The 6,272-nt window shown below is 37.7% G+C and overlaps 1 long non-coding RNA gene across 4 annotated transcripts in view; it reads left to right on the top strand.

Annotated features, from left to right (window-relative positions):
- Positions 1-162: 162 nt before the first annotated feature.
- The window catches only part of LOC121513636, a 75,952-nt gene continuing 69,842 nt past the window's right edge, over positions 163-6,272 (top strand). For 3 of the 4 annotated variants that reach the window (XR_005992226.1, XR_005992227.1, XR_005992225.1), the window contains exons 1-3: positions 163-530; positions 759-795; positions 925-1,057. This is a non-coding gene — a long non-coding RNA (uncharacterized LOC121513636). Of the gene's footprint in view, positions 531-758; positions 796-924; positions 1,058-1,677; positions 1,732-6,272 lie in introns of all 4 variants that reach the window. The other variant, XR_005992228.1, reaches the window with a different exon arrangement.

Below are 6,272 nucleotides of genomic sequence, written 5' to 3'. Positions count from 1 at the left end.
GGTGCCTCTATTGCCCAAATTCTACGTAGAACGAGCTGTTAAAACCGTTGTCGGTTAGGGAGGTGTTTCGGTGTAACGAGTGACCCAATTAAGTGGTGACTTTCACCTGCATATATATATATATGTCACTGTCGTAATTCCAACAACAAGCAAATAGGAAAAGCTGTCCTCATGCATGTCACTTTGTTAATTTTTAGCCATTACAGACAAATCGGATTAGTTTAGCTGTTGTGGCTACATCCACAACTGCTAAATGAAAGCCGGAATGCCACAAGTTAAAAGGGTCACTACTTACACCGATACACCGGTGTGTTAAGCTAGTAACGGCTAACGTAGCGGTTGGCAGTTTGTTTAACAGGGTCGTTTTGCTCTTGTGTTTATGCTCATTCAAGTTCTATTTGCCGACCAATGTTATCTGTGACTAGGAAGAAATCATTCATTTATCCATAGTAGAGTTCAAAGCCCTTTCTTCTGGTGTTTTATTTTTACATATTTATTTTTTCCCTCCTCTTATGTACGAACCAGCAGAGGTGGGTGTTTTTACATCGTAAGACATTTAATCTCAATCCATCCAGTTATTTATCGTATCTTTTTAGATTTTTGAACTTTCTACCACTCTGTAGTGTCTGTTGTAAGTTTTTGATGGGATTATTTGATATATATATCTTGTAAAAAGAACTGTTTTAATGGATAATTCAGCTAGCTAAAAATGCGCGGCAAACTAAGCTAACCTTTTTGCTCTGTATGTTGTCTTGCAGAGCTACAGTGACATTTACACGGAGATTTCTCTGCCAGGTATGTTTATCTGTAGTTTTAATTCTGTGGGGGATTTTATTCCCCCTTTAAACAATTTAACAATAAGAGAGGAGTTTGAATGGACTTTGTAACTGTCATACATGTACTAATTCACTGTTTCTTCCTCAGAAGTAATATTAAAAGAGAAAACCAGCTCCACTTGCATCATTCATCCACAAGATTCAAACACAAGAAACCTGCAGTGGTTCTAAAGTGACAATATGGCAGCTGGTGTTGAACAAAGATGACAAGGGGAGAAAAGGTGGGTTGATACTGAATTTTTTTTTTAGATTAACTTTTGTACTCTAAAGATTGTTTGCAGTCATGTGATCCAGAATGTCCGTTGGGGGTCAGGTCGCAGGGGGCAGCCATAACAGGGTTTCTGTAGATCTTTAAATTCTTAAATTTGACTTTTGTTGTTGTTGACTGATGTAAATGTTGCCTCTCTTTGACCTTTAAAAGCAAACAAAGTCATCAAAAGATCATTGATTATATCTGCTTCTGTATTTATATGCTTGTCATCTCTGCCACTGGATAAGTGTCGGATGAAAATTTACTGCTCAACAACCAAAAGTGCCTTACACAACAATTTCCAGAAAAGGATTCAAAGGGAGTTGTATTGATAATTAAAAGACAGCAACATGTTGAGGATACTCTTCACTCAGTGTGAGATCACTACTCACACATGAACTGTGTTTAAGTACAGGACAAGGCACACTCTCCTTTACAGGAGTCACAAAAACCAACACAGAAGTTTCTGATAGTAATTTTAACTTTTGATATCAGCTTGACCCTCAACTCCATTTTCTCAAGCATCATAGATGAGACTTTAAGTGTTATCTCTGATCAGCCTGATATTGTTTTTTTTCCATTTTATTTCAGTGTCTAATGCCTGATTAATATGACTGGCATCATTATTAACATCAAACAAATAAGGTAATTTGGGAACAATAATCTAAGATATATGCTTCATTACCCTGTTCATAATAGGTAAGAATATCTTTACAGCATTACATTAAATTACGTACATGTATTACAGCATTCTAATACTTATTTTGGGATTTGATCACAAACAACTCTAATGTACTCACCTTCACTTCTATTTCCCACAAACACACACACACGGGCACAAACGAACACACTTTAGCTTGGTCAGTACTCCTCCTTCCTCTCTACACCTGTGTGTCTTTAACCATTCTCAGCTGCAGTATGACGTTTTCTACAATTATTTTTTAAGAATTTATAAAATGTTTCTTGGGTTCATGGGTGACCTGCTCAAAGACGAGCCTTGTTCATGATGTAAAGCGTATTAAATGATCCAAATATTGCAGAATGCAGAGCATTTTAGACGCCACTATAACACGGATGCAAATTGTGCAGACAGAACGAGTACAGAATATGGATGAGTTTATCAATCCCAGAAGATCTCCTGTAAGCAGCCTTAGCCTACTTGCATGGGCTGAGTACCAGTGCGCTACAAACACTACGTTTTAACACAGTCCCCTCAGTTCACACCTGCCCATGTGTGTGGATGAGAGGGAGAGAACATGAGCTGGTGCTCTAATGATCCAGGCTTACTTTGCTCAACAGTTAATATTTCCTCAACTGTGCAAATCTTTGCAATATGACTAAATGATTGTCAAATATTTTTTATATGAGAGCAAAACTTGTGGTAATTGAATATCTTGTACGCAGTTCCCACAATCCTTCACCAAAGTTCAGGCCCTGCCATGTATTCTAAGGAAAGAGGCGCTAAATGTGCCAGATATCAAATTTCTGTGTTAATGACCAAAACTTCTCTTTGTCCTGCATCAGTTGGCATTTCATTAACAGTGCATCAAACCAGACAATTCAGCTCTGCCTGGTGTTATGGGAAATCTCACAAGCCTTTCATTTTTGACAGTTTGCTGCACAAAATATGTAAGTAATTTTTATCAGCTCAGCTCTTAAAAGAGGTCCTAAAAGTCTTAAATCTGACTGTTAAAAGTGTGTAGGAACCCTGCATAAGGAATGAATGAGAATGGAAGAATGCATAAGAATACTGCACTACACTGAGTATGATTCCTGCACTTTACAGAATACTGTTTTTTTTCCCACAGTTTAACGGATTTGCCTGATGTAGTGGCACTCAATATCACACATTGCTCAGTCCTGCATACCTCCTAGCATATAGCATTCTCTAGCCAGATGAAGAGAGACGAGTCTTTAAGAGTCTTGTACTGAGTCTTAGAGGCTAGCTGACCCCCTTTAACATATGAAAAAAATCTTAATTTTGTCACAGAAATGCCTTTAAATTGAACACACTATCAATTGAATAAACCTTGTGGGATGAAGGACCGAGATGGCCCTTTTTTGTTAGCCAAGGTAGCTAGCTCCTGTGTGAGTGCCAGTTTCCTTTCCTCTATCCTTTACTGTTATTTAATCCGCATTTTAAAAGCCAAACTGTGACCAAATAAGGAGCTGTTTGGGAGCCAAACAACAAGCTTTTCTGAGCTGAGCCAAATGATCTGCATCTTTTAAAAGAGAGATTATAGCTGTGTCCAAAACCACACACTCATTCTCTACTCCCTATCCACTATATAGAGAGCAGCATATAGGTGACTGTATAGTGGACTCAACTGCAAAACACGAAAATCATTTTGGACACCATTCCGGCCGTGGGTAATGACGTCATCGCCGTCTCACAATTAAAACGTTTATTATAAACGGCTTGTAGATTTTATATTTTTTCAACCCCCATAGTTATTTTTTGTTGCCTTGTCTATTTTTTTGTTATCCAGTTGAATTGTTTCTTGTGTCTGTCTTTTGTCATTGAGATTTTGTATTTTCAATAATTGCAATAACGTAAAAAAAAAAAAAAAAATCAGCTTGTAGATTTCCATGACAACGGCTGAGGATCAAAATTAACAGTAGAAATTCACTGAAAACTGACAACACAATGTATTTTCACAAAAAAATAAAAATACTAGTAGATACATTTTTGGTTTCTTTAGTAGTAAAATAGTACACATTTTTGTGTGTATTATCACTTATTTTTTCATAAAGATGATGGTATCATGTCTTGTAATCCTCATAGGGGGATAAAAGTTACTTTTTACAGATTAAATACTTTGGTTAAAACCAACAAACAAAAAAAAACAAATGAACAAAAAAGGCTTTAAAAAAGTTAATTATCACTTATTTTTGCATGAAAATGACTCTGTTTCAAATTAACATTTTATTACAGATTAAATACTTTGGTTAAAACCAACAAACAAAAAAAATAAAGCTTATAAAAGTTCTTTGTTGTGTTCCTGTGCTCCTCTCGTTCGTCCGTCATGTTTGAGAGAAGCAATCATCATCTCCCCAGTGTAGAGGTCAGTGGCTCGGGCAATGTACATCATCGCCCCAGTGTAGAGGTCTGCTGCTGAACCCCCAACATAAAGATCTGCTGCTGAACGCCCCATTGTAGAGGTCTGCAGCCAGATGCCTCTCGTAATTTTTGGCCAAAACACACCTAAAAATTCTGCACAGTAGATTTATAGACAATTACTTAAGTACAATAGTTGTGTACTTTTTCCATCCCTGCCTATATGACACGTTAGATTGAATAGGCTTACACTTCTAGCTAGGGTTAATTAGCTAGGATGGGTTTAAATGCAAATATTATCGATTTAATTTTTTTTAGATAAAGATTGCAGAGTTTGAGAAAAATAGGTTAGGCTAACAAACCCTCACTAACACCTTTTCATGGTAAACCATATCATTTACTCTCCCTTTTCTTGTATTAGATTTAGCCCTTGATTCATGTCTAACAAAAACATATATTTTACAGGAAAAGGCATTCCCTCACCTCATCTGGATTTTGCATACAGTCACTATAAACAGAGAACATGAGTATACATCCAGGATCAAATCTTATCTACCAATTAAAGGATTCTTTCAGAGTTCATGACTTTCAGATGATTTAAGAAGAATTTTTAAAGAGTACAAAAAATGGTGGAATCCTCTCAACCACTGATTTAGCATGGTCTATAAACCTTTAGATGTGAGGGTTTTTAGCTCTGGATTTATGGTCTGCCATAAAAGGACACTTGTGTGTTCAAGTAAAGGGCATCAAAGCACAGCAGATAACACTGATGTCCCAGTATTGGCATTTCATGATGGAAAACATGTGGCCTTTCACAAAATCAATACTTTTAGCCCCCATTTCTCTTTATTCACGTCCACTTTATTCCTCAGTGTTTGACTTTAAATGAGAATTATTTGCAGTTTAGAGGATCCATGATTCAATTTGCTTGAAGATAAAGTAGGTCAGCTGCAAAACTGGTGGAAGGGTAAGGGGGGAGGAAATCTGTTCCACTTGAAAATAATGGTCTAAATTACTGCCTTTTTCAACAGTGAATGACTGAAAATAATTGCACTGCCATAACTCAAAAAAGTAGAAGAAATGCATATTAAAAGGTTTTTAAGCAGTATCTTAACATAATGAATGGAGAGAGTGTGATACGAGCAGGCAGCACAGACAAAGAGTTTTGTTTGAAAATATAAATACACTTGATCTCCTTCAATGCCACTGCTAACTCCATTGAGGCACAGAGGCAGCACAGATCCAATGTTAAAGGAGGCTAATTACTCCCAGTATCTCCCACACTCCAGGGAGGCGAGGTCAGCCAGAGGACAGGCATGTGAAACATTCCTGCAGCCTGCTGCTCTTGCTGGACCTCCCTCCCAAGCTCAGTCTTTCCCTGTCCTCCTTTCTCCTCCTTCATCCATCCTCCCCTGGCTCCTTGGCTTCATCCTCTTTCCATTAAGCATCACTCACATATTTTTTCCCCTCATCTTATTATTTATTTAGTCATTTTTTTTCTTCTGGGGCTACTTTGTATTGCAGTGGTTAGTGCTGTTACCTCACAGCAAGAAGGTTCCTGGTTTGAATCCCTGTTGGACAGGGTCTGAGTGGGCTCTCTCCAGGTACTCTGGCTTCCTCCCACAGTCCAATGACATGCTCAGGCTGATAGGTGACTCTATCTAAGTTGTGCATAGGTTTGACTATGATCATGCTTGTTTGTCTCTGTGTCAGCTCTGTGTTTGACTGGTGGCCAGTCTCCCTCTTGCCCAGTGGCAGTGAGGATCAGCTCTAAAAACAATTGACAGTATATATGATGGATGGATGCCTTTTTCATTCTGTGATAGGTTGCTATTTTCACCACTGTTTATAGATTTGAATGCATGTGAATACTTTTTCTACATGTACAGAGGCAAGTCAATTGGAGGTCTATTCATTCCAATGGGAATCTGATGAAAACAAAATTGTATCTAGTTTCACATCCTTATGCCTTATTCACATGGGATAAATCTTGCCCAGGGACCTCTAGCAGTTTATGATAATCCTGCAGGACGTCTGTGTTTTTAATCGACCATGTCTGTAATTTGCAGATTAAAAATTCAAGGGCAAATTACTACTCCATTTAAACACACACAGAGATCCATAGTTA

This window comes from Cheilinus undulatus, linkage group 8 (assembly GCF_018320785.1).
Source record: "Cheilinus undulatus linkage group 8, ASM1832078v1, whole genome shotgun sequence".
Classification (NCBI taxonomy): Eukaryota; Metazoa; Chordata; class Actinopteri; order Labriformes; family Labridae; genus Cheilinus; species Cheilinus undulatus.
The sequence above is the reverse complement of the archived record's forward strand: the minus strand, read 5'-3'. Positions and strand labels throughout refer to the sequence as shown.